The sequence below is a fragment of the Ovis aries genome, chromosome 4 (genome assembly GCF_016772045.2).
Source record: "Ovis aries strain OAR_USU_Benz2616 breed Rambouillet chromosome 4, ARS-UI_Ramb_v3.0, whole genome shotgun sequence".
NCBI classification, from domain to species: Eukaryota; Metazoa; Chordata; class Mammalia; order Artiodactyla; family Bovidae; genus Ovis; species Ovis aries.
Window position 1 is genome coordinate 89,572,579 of NC_056057.1, and position 15,775 is coordinate 89,588,353.

Here is a 15,775-nt window from a genome sequence, read left to right on the forward strand (position 1 = left end):
TTCAGCTCCACCATGATGAAGCAAAGGAGTAAATGGTTGCTGATAAATAGATCCTTTGATAAAACCATGTATGCTGCTGCTAAGTCGCTTCAGTCATGTCAGACTCTGTGTGACCCCATAGACAGAAGCCCAACAGACTCCTCCATCCCTGGGATTCTCCAGGCAAGAACTTTGGAGTGGGTTGCCATTTCCAATGCGTGAAAGTGAAAAGTGAAAGTGAAATCGCTCAGTTGTGTCCGACTCTTAGTGACCCCATGGACTGCAGCTTACCAGGCTCCTCCATCCATGGGATTTTCCAGGCAAGAGTACTGGAGTTAGGTGCCATTGCCTTCTCCAAAACCATGTATAAATCCCAGAAAAAAGGGGGTGTGCAGAGGTAAGAGGAAAAGGCTAGTTCCTGGGCTGCTAGGAGATGCTAGGCTGTGGGGACTGGCTCGGCCTTCTCGCCAAATGAGAGTGTTTGGGAGACAAATATCTCCTCCTTCAGATTGTGACCTTGCTGGACATTTTTGGGCTTCGAGAGAGAGGAGCATGCACTGATAAGGCACTTAACAAAATGGAAATAAGCATCCAGATCCCCATACTCAACCTTCAAAACATTGTAAAGCCCCTAATAAGACAAGTATGATACAGTCAGACACTAAGTTGGCATATTTTTCGTTCAAGGAAAGCATTTTTAGAATGTGATTTCAGAAGACACCACTGGAGCCAGGCAAGGTGTCATGACTCTTCAGCACAGAACAGGAATCCCAAGTTCATCGTCCCTGCAAACTCACAGAGCTGGTATGAAAGCTAGCTAGCTCATCCGCTATAAAGAGCATTCAGCTCACTGGGAGAGGGGCTGTCCAAGACCAGATGGAGTGTTTAGACCATGATTTATATCTGCACATTAATCTCTTAAAGTACACCTCATCCTGGTTGAAACAGGGCCAAAATGCTGAGTCTCACTCTGCGTCTGGAGCCCTGCTGCCACAGGTATTCAATAACTCAGTGTCAGCAGGATCGTGATTTAATACCTGCCCAGATGCAGTTGCTCCAAGTGAGGGAGAGGAAGAGGTAAAAACAGACTGCAGTGCGTGATTGAGAGGCACCATAGACAGGGGTAAATCGATATGTTCTTGAAAAGACCTCTTAACTACTTCCTTCGTGAGAAGGTCACACTGTCTTTTCTTTGTTTCTCTGAGGTTTGGAAGGTGGGTTTTGTTTTCATCAGTCGTCAAATAGTAGACGTAAAAGTCAAAGACTGACCTAAGAATTACAAAACTCAGAAATATTGCACTGATACTGAGGCACTGAACTTTCACAACTGTTCTCTGAGTGCCTGCCACGTTCCAAGTACTTCTGGACACCGAGCATGTGCAGTGAACAAAGGAGATAAAACTGCCTGTCTTCATGTCACTTACAAGTCGAGGGGAGGGACCTGACACCATTCCTTCAGGCACTGTGTGCCTATCAGGTGCCTCCTGTGGTTGAGGCTCTCTGCCTGATGCTGGGGAGATCAAGTTGAATTAGAAAGTGTCTTTTACACAGATGTGTATAACGGACTTTTGGACTCAGAGGGAGAGGGAGAGGGTGGGATGATTTGGGAGAATGGCGTTCTAACATGTATGCTATCATGTAAGAATTGAATCACCAGTCTATGTCTGACGCAGGATACAGCATGCTTGGGGCTGGTGCATGGGGATGACCCACAGAGATGTTATGGGGAGGGAGGTGGGAGGGGGTTCATGTTTGGGAACGCATGTAAGAATTAAAGATTTTAAAATTTAAAAAAAAGAAAAAAAGAAAGTGTCTTTCACTTCCAAACAGTGAGGACCCTCATTCCTTCCAGAATTTTCAGTAGGTATAGAGTCCTTTGTGAGCACTGAGGAAGCCTAATCTTCTAAAACTGGTGTTAGCAAATTTCTATAAAGGGCCAGAGATATTTAAAATATTGTATAACATATTTAAACATTTTAGATTCTGTGGGCCACTTGGTCTCTGTCACAACTACTCAACCCTGCCATTATAGGGTGAAAACAGCTACAGATAATATGCAAATGAATGAGCATGCCTGTGTTCGACTACAACTTATTTGTAGACACTAGAATTCAAATTTCATGGAATTTTCATGCGTTGTTCATATTCTTCTTTTGATCATTTTTTCAACCATTAAAAAATGTTAAAACTCTCTTTAGTCTGCAGACCGGACAGTAGAAGAATTGGATGGATTTGACTTGTGAGCCAGCCACTGTTTACCATAGACCCTTGACCATAAGCAGATAAGAGGTCAAGAAAAGCTTCTCAAGGAAGGTGACACTTGTTTTAGAATTTTAAAGAATGGAGAAGACACCAGGCTGAAAAACGAATCAAATGGTGGGGGTGATGAATGAGGAGAGACATTTAAAATAACCTAAATATCCAAGTTATTACAATTGCTTAAATAAAATACAGTAGGGTATTACAGAAAATAGAAAATCATAGGGTTAATGTCATGCTATAAAAAGCAAGAATTTGGTGAAGAGTTAATATTTCAGTCTTTCTTCTAGTATTGACAGGCTTTGTGGATTAAGAATAGTACTAGTATTTAGTTTCTGTATGGTCTTTAACAAAAGTAGTATGTGATCATTAAGACAAATTAGAATATACTGATAAGGCGAAAAACATAAAAATCTCCACAATCTCACCCATGCAGAATTACTGACAACCCTTTAGTACATCCTTTTAGATCCTTCTTAATGCATATTTAAACACACATATAACTTACATACCATCGCGTAACCTACTGTATTTTATTTAAGCAGTTGTAGTAACTTGGATATTTAGGTTATTTTGATTAGAATGCTGATTTGGAATTTGGTTTGTTCCAACTTATCTTTTTGAGTCATTCTAACATTCAACTTTTCTGAAAAACCCTTAGAAGAAATGACTGTCTGAAAAAAAAATCACAGCTGAGAAGCCATCCCCCAGTTAGACAAGGGTTTGTGAGTACACCATCATTATGGTACACCAAAACTGGAAATTAGGTTTCAACCAAACTGTCCTGTTTACCAGCTTTCTCTCTGTCAAATCATATGCCTATCTGAACCACAGAGGCATGCCTTGGTAAGCCAAATTTCCAAAAGTCCATAAAATTATCTATGTCTGAATAAAAAGGCTGGAAGGGTCTAAGAGCCACAATAGTATGCCCTGATCAACTCAGCGTAAGCTAAAGAATGGGGATTCATTCTGAGGGTCCTAGCAAGCATCAAAGAATTGCAAAAAGCGTGACATGATGTTTGTACAACTTTGCAAAAATATGGCTTTGGCCACCTGATACGAAGAGCTGACTTCATTGGAAAAGACCCTAATGCTAGGAAAGGAGGAGGGCAGGAGATGGCGGAAACAGAGGACAAGATGGTTGGATGGCATCATTGACTCAATGGACATGAGTATGAACAAGGAGACAGCAAAGACAGGGAAGCCTGGCAGGGCAGTCCATGGGGCTGCAAAGAGTTGAACGTAACTGAGCGACTGAGCAACAGCAACTGAGAGGAGAATGGACTCGGTGAGGCCCAGGCTGGTGGTAAGAAGACCAGTAAGGAGACCGCTGCAATGGTCTAGGAAGGAAGCAATCCAGACAGACTGTGAACACTGTAGGTATGAAGACATCAGAACAGATAAAGCAGAGACTGAGAAAGCACACACTCCACAGAATTTAGTGACTGATTAGATGAAGGGAGGCAGGGGGCAACAGAAGAGAGGTGTGCAGGTTGACATGCCCAGGCTGGGCCGTTTGGGTGGACAGTCGTGAAACAAAATGGGAGAACAGGATACAGCAAGTATCAGAGGAAGAAGATACGTTCAGCTTTAAATAGTGTTGTGTCTGAGGTACCTGTCCATTTGAAAGTAGTGATCATGGGGAAGATAGGTTTGTGCTGGAAATAAGGATTTGCGGGGTTGAGTATGAGTAGCACTTAAAGATGGGGGTTTGGAGGAGGTCACTCCGAGAAAAGGGCAGAAGCTGAGTATGTCTTAAGAAAAGCCAGAGGAGAGTCAGGTGGCAAAGCAGAGAGTTGTGCTAAGGAAGGGCCAGTTGGCAGCTCAAAATGCCTCAGTGTGTTCCTGAGCTCAAAGGCGATCATTCGAACTGGTGCTCTTGGCGGGAGCAAGTCCACGGCAGCCGTGAAGATGGACATCAGGTTGGAGGGGTAGAGTGCGGTAACGCTATCACGAGGATGGCAACTGTACACAATGCTTCAGAAAATGGATATGCTCCTCTTGAGGAGGGTCGGAGTGTCCACAAACCTCAGAATTAAAGGTCACATATTCCTGGTATGTCATTATATTGCATTATATTATATACATTGGGTTGGTCAAAAAGTTCATTTGGGTTTTTCTGTACCTTCTTATGGAAAAACTCAAACGAACATTTTTGGCCAACCAGATGCATTTACATACGCAAGTATCTACTATAATTTTTACCTGATGTGAGAAAATCTTATTTATAGATAATGTTTACATGTTTAAATATAAATACATGTATATATCATGTGCATATTTTTCCTCATGTCAAATAAAAATGACATATATGTGTGCAGATGATGTGATGTGATGTTAGTCACTCAGTCGTGTCTGACTCTTTGTGACCCCGTGGACTGTAGCCCGCCAGGCTCCTCTGTCCTTGGGATTTTCCAGGCAAGAATACTAGAGTGGCTAGCCATTGCTTTCTCCAGGGGATGTCTCCAACCCGGGAATCGAAGCCGGGTCTCCCACAGTGCAGGCAATTCTTTACCATCTGAGCCAGCAGGGAAGACTGTAGGTGCCGTACACATGTATTTAATAGTCAAGATAAAGTTAACTGGAAACCTCAGTGCACCTCAGTGACAGTCCAAAGAGTTCCGAGAATTCCTGGGATGAAGGGGTAGGGGCGAGAGGCTTATCTGCTCATGGTTGTCTCTGGCTCCCATGCACCAAGCATGCCTCTTGCAAACCTATGGTTGCCTGGCCTATTTCAGTCGACAGTGACCTAATGTGACGATAGACCTGTGACAATCAGCCCTCTTTCTTGGTTTCCACAGGCTGGACATTACATGAAAATTTGGGAAATGAAGGAAAGGTTGTTGTTACAGTGACTCAGTGACTTCAAGCATGAGATGTTAAAACAGTAACAGAGGGACTAACTCCCTATTTGAGATTTTCTCCCCTCACTGAAATTTTATACAACATGATAGTCTGTATTTTATTGTTAGTTTATCGCTCCTTCTTCTTCTCTCCTGATTCGTCTTCGTTACTATCCTCCTACATCACTCCTGGGAGTTCCAAGTTCTTTTCACTCTGCTCTGCACAGCAAATTCAACTCTCTTCAACCCCTGCCCAAGAGCAGCTCTGGTTTACTTTTGCATATGCAAACTGGTCAGAGTGAGGCAGATCAGAAGAAGCTTTAATTTAACAGGAGATTCCCTCAGGTTATGGCCATGAATAGAATTTCTCCTCTTAAAAATGTCATATCCTCTCCTTAACCACCATAAAAACCTTTGAGGAGTCACTCACAATCTGTTATCTGGACTGTTGCTTCTGAACTGGCTTTTTCCTAACCAGTTGCTTCCTAACTGATTTCTGTCTCCATTCTCCCTGGCCCATTTTTTCTCTACTTGCTTCAGTGATATTTTTCCCAAATGCAATTTGTGATAATCCACATTCTACAGAATAAAGCTCAGCTCTCTTGGCCTGGCAAACGTGTCCCTGCTGATCTTTCATCCTCATCTTGAGACAGGCAGTAGATGAGGCCCCCAAGGGTAAAGTGATTGGCAACTCATTCCCTATGGACCAAAATTCCAAGACAAAAATAGCAGGACAATTAAAATTGGGCCCTACCCAGACCACATATTTCTCATTCTCCAAGTCAGGAGATCTCCCCAACTATACATACTCAGGAAAGCTCCTTAGAGATCAAAATGAGAGTGATGTCAAGGGATGCTCTACCCATAGGCCTTTGTGGTATAATTCATCTTGGCTAAGAGTTGTGTGTGAACTCATGGGAGGATCCTGAGATACACCAAATATGGACTGTGACTCAGGCAAACCAAAAGGATTGGCCAAAGGAAACCCGGAAGAAATGCTCCATAAAAGTAATTCAAACTGTCAAAAGGGTGCAACTCAGCAACTCTCTCTCTGAGATAGTTCTATTTACACATACTATACTTTTCCCAACTAATAAATACTTTCACTTGTTTCACTGTGTGTGTGTTAGTCACTCAGTCATGTCCAACTCTTTGCAATCCTATGGACTGTAGCCCTCCAGGCCCATCTGTCTGAGGATTTTTTTCCAGGCAAGAACACTGGGGTGGGTTGCCATTCCCTTCTCCAGGGGATCTTCCTGAACCAGGGATCAAACCCCGGTCTCCCACATTGCAGGAAGATCCTTTACCATCTGAGCTGTCAGAGATTACTTTCTGTCTTAGTGGGAATTCTTTTCTGCAAAATCAAAGGGCCAGGTGCCCTGTCACAGACCACCGGCCTAGTGGCTAGGATCTGGTATTCTCATCACCATGACTCAGCCTCAATCCTTGCCTGGGAACCCAAGCCCAGCCTCAAGTCATTGTAGACCGAGACCACCCAAGATCAATCTGTCCTCATGCTCCCCATACTTAAGCAGTTCACTGAATCAGTGATGCCCCCTCTTGACACACACCTTTCACAGACCATCAATCTGCCTGGAATTCCCTTCCCACTCTCTACATCTAGGGACCACCTACTCATTCTTCAGCAGACCTTGAAAGATGAGTCACTTATTGCACCAAGGAGATGGGGATAGGGGCATCTTTCAAAGGAGATCTATTCTTTTCCACACTCTCCCTGGGTGACCTCATCCAAAGTCTCATCTTTAAATTCCACTCTTACCACATGATGCCCAAATTCTTACCTCCAGGACAAATACCACCCTTATGATTCTAAATCTACTCTTTTAAAAGAACAAGCGCCCAGACACAGAGTATATAAGGCTGAACTCATCTTCTTCCTCCATCATCTACCCCTCTTGTATTCTGCATTCCACAGTCTCAGCCTTGCATTATATATGCTATCTGTGTAGATGTCTTAATCTTCCTGCTCACCTACTGGATTTTATATCCTAGACATCAGGGACTTTATCTTACCTTCATTGCTAATAAACAGCAAGCACTCAATACATACAAATTGGTGGAGATGATTAGCTGTTCAGCAATGAAGAGACAGTGTGATTGTATATCCTCGCCATTCCTCCCCAGGTGGCTAAAGGGTAATGAGGAACCAAAAATGATAGTGGCTGAGAAAGGAAGTATAGAGACAAGATTTATCCCAGGGTCTATGACAGGGTGGGGCTTCTCTGGTGGCTCAGTGGTAAAGAATCTGCCTGCCAATGCAGGAGACAGGTTCGATACCTGGGTAGGGAAGATCCCCTGGAGAAAGAAATGGCAACCTACTTCAGTATTCTTGCCTGGAAAATCCCATAGACAGAGAAATGTGGCTTGCTACAGCCCATGGGATAGCAAAGATTTGGACTGAACGACCAAACCACTACGACCACTCATGACAGGGCAGGACCTACATGTGGAGAATAGGAGCTCCAAGGATGGCATCTCTAGGGAGCAGCCAAAGGTGGGCTGTCTGTTTGTGTGCATGGCAGGACCAGAGCTCTAAGAATATCTGCATCCACTCTTGCTGGCTCTCTCCCCTCGAAGCCTCACTCTACCTTCTCCTGTGGGATCACGGATCTGTACTCAGGATACAGTCATGAGTGTTTGGGTGAGCTGAGGACTGACAACTGGAAAACAGAAGTCTCGTTCTCTAAATAAACGATCCTGAGGTCAAATTTGTATAATCCTTAACCCCCTAACATTGAATTCATTAGACAAATTCGCACTCCGAAGCTGAAGTCTTTACTTTGATCTATTATCTGCTTGTTCATTGGCTATTCTGCACTAATTTTCAGATGACTAATCACTTGTCTCAGATTGAAACCTTGTGTAATTAGCCATGTAGGCTTTATGACAAGTTCAGCAGCTTCTTAGCAACACAACTCTTGTGGTTATATGTTTAGAAGTTTTAAAAATTAGGTATGTATTTGGAAAGTCTGGTCAACTCTGATCAAAATCCTGTTATCAGTAGCACCAACTGTTAAATTTTCTCTCTTCCTGAATGAAATCTCAGTTGATGCATCTGTGTAGTCCTTGTGTAATCATTAAGTTGTGTCTGACTCTTTTGCATCCCCAGGGACTGTAGCCCACTTGGCTCCTCTGTCCATGGAATTTTCCAAGCAGGAATACTGGAGTGGGCAGCCGTTTACTCCTCCAGAGGATCTTCCCAACCCAGGGATCTGAACCTGCATCTCCTGCATTGCAGGCGGATTCTTTACCTCTGAGCCACCAGTGAAGTACATAAACACAAAAATGATCTAAAGGCAGGCTCAGATTACAGTTTGGAAGTTTCCCTTCCTGCATTTCTCAAGCATCAGTTCCCCTCCAAGTTGGGGCTGGGTGGCAGCCGCACTTAACATACACGTGAACCAATAATCCAACAAACGGCAGCTGGAGAAACTCTTTACACTGGAGGAAAATTGGGAAAATTAAGCTTTTATTTTTATTTTTTTTGACATTTAAAGGAAGTGTCAGAGGGAAACTACATTCACTTATATGTATTTGTGAACGTCTTTCTGGCAGATATACTTTAATCTGCAGCTCTTTATCATCATTTTCAGCTGGGGGGGGGTGTACAGATTATGCAGGAAACCACCAGAAAACTGAAAATAACACAGTCAGGAGGAGCATGAGCAGACTCTCCAATGCATATATTTATTTTTCTCTGAATGCTGCGAAGACTTTTCGGTGACTCTTCTCTGAGACACTTGTAGAAAGTATAACAACTGTAACAAGAAACTTGACCATCAAAACCTATGGGGATGGTATCTATGCTTTTACCCCCAGAAGCTGTCATTAATATCAATAAAATTTGTTTTTTAAAATGTGAATTATTTTTAAAAGAAGCTAAAGAATAAAAGGCAAAACAAATCCAGCTTCTTCTCCATGTATGATCATCATAAGTTAAAAGTCACCATGGGGTGAAAAAATATGAAATCAATGAAAAATGCTTAAAGAAAGAGACACATTGACAGAGGTTACTTGAAATTCAGAGACAGGATTCTGAGGTAATTCCAAATAAATTCTTGTGTAATCATTTATTAAGCATTTGGGGTGACTCAAATCACTTGTAATCATTTATTAAGCATCTGGGATTATTAAGCATGCCAGTTACCTAAGCTAACATTTAAATGGAAAAAAAAATATTTTGATGGTGATGGGAGGAGGAATGGGAATTGGGGATGAGCAAACAAAAAAATGACAAAGATTCTATTCATGAATACTCCAAAGTCTGAGGCTGTGGTAATCTCAAAACTTGCTTTGGTTTTCTTCAGTGGCTGCTGGTTTAGCTGTATGATTTCAACATATTTTTTTTCCTCTCTTTTTTAATAGCATATCTAAGAGCAAAACTAGTGAAGGTGATGAAATTCCTTAAAGATGATGCTGTGAAAAGTGTTGCACTCAATGCCAGCAAATTCGGAAAGCTCAGCAGTGGCCACAGGACTGGAAAATGTCCGTTTTCATTCCAATCCCAAACAAAGGCAATGCCAAAGATGTTCAAACTACCACACAGTTGCACTCATCTCACATGCTAGAAAAGTAATGCTCAAAATTCTCCAAGCTGGGCTTCAACAATACGTGAACCGAGAATTTCCAGATGTTCAAGCGGGATTTAGAAAAGGCAGAGGAAACCAGAGATGAAATTGCCAACATCCACTGGATCACAGAAAAAGCAAGAGAGTTCCAGAAAAACATCTACTTCTGCTTTATTGACTATACCTAAGCCTTTTACTGTACGGATCACAACTAACTGTGGAAAATTCTTAAAGAGATGGGAATACCGGACCACCTTACTTGCCTCCTGAGAAATATGTATGCAGGTCAAGACGCAACTGTTAGAACTGGACGTGGAACAACAGAATGGTTCCAAATAGGAAAAGGAGTACGTCAAGTTCGTATATTGTCACCCTGCTTATTTAACTTATATGCAGAGTACATCATGCAAAATGCAGGGCTGGATGAAGCACAAGCTGGAATCAAGATTGCTGGGAGAAATATCAGTAACCTCAGTTATGCAGATGATACCACCCTTGTGGCAGAAAGCGAAGAACTAAAGGCCCTCTTGATAAAAGTGAAAGAGGAGAGTGAAAAAGCTGGCTTAAAACTCAACATTCAAAAAACGAAGATCATGGCATCTGGTCCCATCACTTCACGGGAAATAGATGGGGAAACAGTGGAAACAGTGAGAAACTTTATTTTGGGGGGCTTCAAAATCACTGCAGGTGGTGACTGCAGCCATGAAATTAAAAGATGCTTGCTCTTTGGAAGAAAAGTTATGACCAACCTAGACAGCTATTAAAAAGCAGAGATGTTACTTTGCCAACAAAGGTACGTCTAGTCAAGGCTATGGTTTTTCTAGTAGTCATGTATGGATGTGAGAGTTGGACTATAAAGAAAGCTGAGCGCCAAAGAATTGATGCTTTTTATTGTGATGTTGGAGAAGACTGTTGAGAGCCCCTTGGACTGCAAGATCAAACCAGTCGATCTTACAGGAAACCGGTCCTGAATAATCACTGGAATGACTGATGCTGAAGCTGAAACTCCAATACCTGATAGGAAGTACTGACTCACTGGAGAAGACCCTGATGGTGGGAAAGATTGAAGGCAGGAGAAGGGGATGACAACAGAGGATGAAATGGTTGGATGGTATCACTGACTCAACGGACATGAGATTGAGCCAGCTCTGGGAGTTGGTGATGGACAGGAAAGCCTGGTATGCTGTAGTCCATGGGGTTGCAAGGAATCGGACATGACTGAGCAACTGAACTGAACAGTGTGACAGCATTTCCCTCTGGGTCTTCGCATTGCAAAAGCAGAACAATGCCAAGCCTTCTACATTTGAGTAAAGATAATGGAGTAATATTTTAATTGTTTATTCAGATCATTACTGGTGTCAATGCTCTTAGGAGACAGAGAACTATAGTGGTTTAGGGTACATCTTTTGTATTAAGTCGGACCTAAGTCTGATGCTCAGCTCTGCCATCTACTATTTGTATGTGTTAGCCACTTATCATGTCCAACTCTTTGCAACCCCATGGACTGTAGCACACCAGGCTTCTCTTGTCTGTGGGATTCTCCAGGCAAGAATACTAGTGGGTTGCCATTCTCTTTTCCAGGGGATCTTCCCAACCCAGGGATTGAACCCAGGTCTCCTGCATTGCAGACAGATTCTTTACCAGCTAAGCCACCAGAGAAGCCCTGATTTACTATTTAACTTTGTGCCAATTGTTTAACTCAACTTTGCATTTGCTTGACTAAAAAATTGGAATAATAACTCTTTCATGTAAAACATTTCATGTCATGCCCAGCTTACTAAGTATTCCCGTGAATAGTGGTTAGTATTAATATTATGGGGCTTCCCAGGTGGCGCTATTGGTAGAGTCTGCCTGTCAATGCAGGAGATGCAAAAGACGCAGGTTTGATCCCTGGGTCGGGAAGATCCTTTGGAGTTGGAAATGGCCACTCCAGTATTCTTGCCTGGAAATGATGGGTCCCTTTAAACCTGATTTTTCTCAGCATCTCAGTGATGAAAGGTCTGGCAGTGGCGAAAGCACAGCCAAGGGGCTTCTGGAAGCCCCTTTACTGGCTTCACCATTATCATCAAAAAGTGGTTTGGTCTGAACTAGCTGGGTGCTCACATTTCAGTACCCTCTGCAGACAGGAGACAGGGCCAGCGGATGCCTCGCTGAGGAAGTTAGAAATCAATCTACATTGGGAATTGCAAGCAAGTGTTGACAGTGCCCTCTGGGGACAGTGTTTATTAGAAAAACATTTGTGTGGGCAGGTAATGTACTCTCCATACAAAGCAGAACCAATACTTGAAGGTGTTCTTCCCACCTTCCCCCTCTTTTTGGCCACAAGATCTTATTAATAGTTCCCCAACCAGGGATCAAAGCCACACCTCCTGCAGTGGAAGTGTAGTCTTAACCACTGGACCACCAGGGTAGTCCTTACTTGAAGGTGTTCTTGATATCATGAATACTTAGAAGCAGCCAACTTCCACTGTGCATCCCCAAGTCCCAATAATACCTCACAAGTTTCAAGAACTCACACATACAAAACCAAGTCCTCTTCTGTGCATTTTATACTCCCTAGCTAGCCCTCTTGGTTACCAATTATTATTTTCTGTCATGGGGGAGGGACGACTGGAACCATGCAACAATAGCAAAAAATTGGGTTGGATCATTTCCAGGAGAGGTGAGCAGAATAGAGGTTGTTGCTTTGAGTCAGAGAAAAAGTAAAGCTAGAGGACGACTTAAGGGGACAATGCTTTCAGGAGAAGCAGTAACTGAAGACTGGGAAGCAGCCTCGTAATTTTCTGAAACCTGTTGCTTCTTCCGGGTTCCTATTCAACATTGTGTAGTAGTTTCTATCTTTGGGGAAGATGCTGTAAAAAAAAAAAAAAAGCCATTGGGAATTAAGGCATGGAAACCAAAACTTGGGGAAAAGGTTTCTATATTTTGATCTTGACATAGCATCAATTTTGCTTCTGCAGACTTGTCAGAACAATTCTCATGAGTTGATATCATTGTTAAAGTATGAAGAATTCCACGGACAGAATATCCTGGCAGGCTACAGTCCCATGGGGTGGCAAAGAGTCTGACACAACTGAAACAACTTAGCAAGCACACACACTTTCTATTTCTAGTTGCGTCAAGGTAACAAACTACAAAAACCTACTAGGAATCTGGCAGACAGGGTTGAGACGGAAGCCTGATCTCTCAATGAGATTATATGGTCACATGAATTTAGTCTATTACCCTAAGGTAGAAATATATTAATACATGGCATGAGAGATTTATCTTGAGGCCTACTTCCAAATTACAGTAACAACAATCATTTAAAATAGTTTGGTTTATAAACACCAAGGTTCTAATGTATAGCATAGGGAACTATATTAATATCGTATAATAAATCATAATGGAAAAAATATTACAAAAGACTGTATATATGTGTATAACTGAGTCACTTGGCTGTAAAGCAGACTGGTATAACATTGTGAATCAACTATATTTCAATAAGAATGAAAAATATAATAGATAATAAGAACTTACTATATAGCACAGGGAATACTACTTAAAACTCTGTAATGAACAATATGGGAACAGAATCTTAAAAAGAATGGATATATGTATATGTATACTCACACACTAGCAAAGTAATGCTCAAAACTCTCCAAGCTAGGCTTCAATAGTATGTGAATCAAGAACTTCCACATGTTTAAGCTGGATTTAGAAAGGCAGAGGAACCAGATATCAAATCGCCAGCATCCATTGGATCATCAAAAAAGCAAGAGAGTTCCAAAGAAACATTTACTTCTGCTTTATTGACTATGCCAAATCCTTAAAAATTCTTTACGAGATGAGAACACTAGACCACTTGACCTGACTCCTGAGAAATCTGAGTGCAGGTCAAGAAGCAACTTTTTTTTTTTTTTTTAGTTTTTTATTTTTTTTAATTTTAAAATCTTTAATTCTTACATGTGTTCCCAAACATGAACCCCCCTCCCACCTCCCTCCCCATAACATCTCTGTGGGTCATCCCCATGCACCAGCCCCAAGCATGCTGTACCCTGCGTCAGACATAGACTGGCGATTCAATTCTTACATGATAGTATACATGTTAGAATGCCATTCTCCCAAATCATCCCACCCTCTCCCTCTCCCTCTGAGTCCAAAAGTCCGTTATACACAGCTGTGTCTTTTTTGCTGTCTTGCATACAGGGTCGTCATTGCCATCTTTCTAAATTCCATATATATGTGTTAGTATACTGTATTGGTGTTTTTCTTTCTGGCTTACTTCACTCTGTATAATCGGCTCCAGTTTCAAGAAGCAAGTCTTAAAATTGGACATGGAACAACAGACTGGTTCCCAATAGGGAAAGGAGTACATCAAGGCTGTATATTGTCACCCTGCTTATTTAACTTATACGCAGAGTACATTATGAGAAATGCTGGGCTGGAGGAAGCACAAGGTGGAATCAAGATTGCCGGGAGAAATATCAATAACCTCAGATATGCAGATGACACCACCCTTATGGCAGAAAGTGAAGAGGAACTAAAAAGCCTCTTAAAAGAGTGAGAGTGAAAGAGGAGAGTGAGAAAGTTGGCTTAAAACTCAACATTCAAAAAATGAAGATCATGGTATCTGGTCCCAGCACTTCATGGCAAATAGATGGGGAAAGAGTGGAAACAGGGGCAGACTTTATTTTGGGGGGCTCTAAAATCACTGCAGATGGTGACTGCAGCCATGAAATTAAAAGATGCTTGCTCCTTGGAAGGAAAGTTATGACCAACCTAGACAACGTATTAAAAAGCAGAGACATTACTTTGCCAACAAAGGTCCATCTGGTCAAAGCTATGGTTTTTCCGGTAGTCATGTGTGGATGTGAGAGTTGGACTATAAAGAAAGCTGAGCCCCGAAAAATTGATGCCTTTGAACTGTAGTGTTGGAGAAGACTCTTGAGAGTTCTTTGGACGCAAGTAGATCCAACCAGTCCATCCTAAAGGAAATCAGTCCTGAATATTCATTGGAAGGACTGAGTCTAAAGCTGAAACTCCAATACTTTGGCCACCTGAGGCGAAGTTTGAAAAGACCCTGATGCTGAGAAAGATTGAGAATGGAAGGGGATGACAGAGGATGAGATGGTTGGATGGCATCATTGACTCAATGGACATGAGTTTGAGTAAACTCTGGGACTGATGGACAGGGCATGGTGTGCTGCAGTCCATGGGGTCACAAAGAGTCGGACATGACTGAGCAACTGAACTGTACATAATGACTAGAGGAGCAAGTTTTATAGAATCAAAATGGAACTCAAATGCATAATGTTATCTCCCTACCATCTTTTCCCAAGCAGGCTATTGGAATAACTAACGGAATAATGATTGGTTTAGTATTCAGTTAGCTGGGAAGTGAGGAAACATATGAAAAATACAGTCATCCCTCAGTATCCACAGAGGATTTGGAATTCCATGGATACCAAAATTCAAGCCTGCTGAAGCCCCTTATATAAAATGGTAGTTCGGTTGTTCAGACTCTGCACTCTCATTGCCATGATCCCTGGCTGAGGAACTAAAATCACACAAGTTGCATGGTGTGGCATAAAAAATTATATTAAAAAAATACAATTTAAAAAAATTTAAATAAAAAATTAAAAAATAAAAAGGCTTAGTACAGGGAATACAATTGGCCCTTCATCTTTTGATGCAAACCCCACAGAAACAGAGGGCTGAGTGCAGTGACTCCTCTCAACAAGTTTTTGTTGTTCTGGGTTCTAGAACTCAAAGCAATGCAAATGTCAAGTAAAAAGGTTGCTGACAGGGCTCAGGTTGTATGTAGAATTTCTCTTTGCTTGTTGTTTAACTGGCATAAACCATGTCAGGCTGTCCCAGGAATGTTGGCTATAAACTGTGAGGCCCTAGTAGAGATTTTAAAGCATTCAATTGGCTCACAATCTACCTGAACTTTCTAAACATCTTGAGGCAGCAGGACCTTATAATCATGCTCTATGGGATTTGGAGGCATTAATGCATGAACAAAATAAGACTGTAACAACAGATCATTTAGAGGTGGCTTGGAAAGCAGTTTTAGGATGAGGTTTATCAGACTGTCATAATTACTTAACTATTAATGTTACC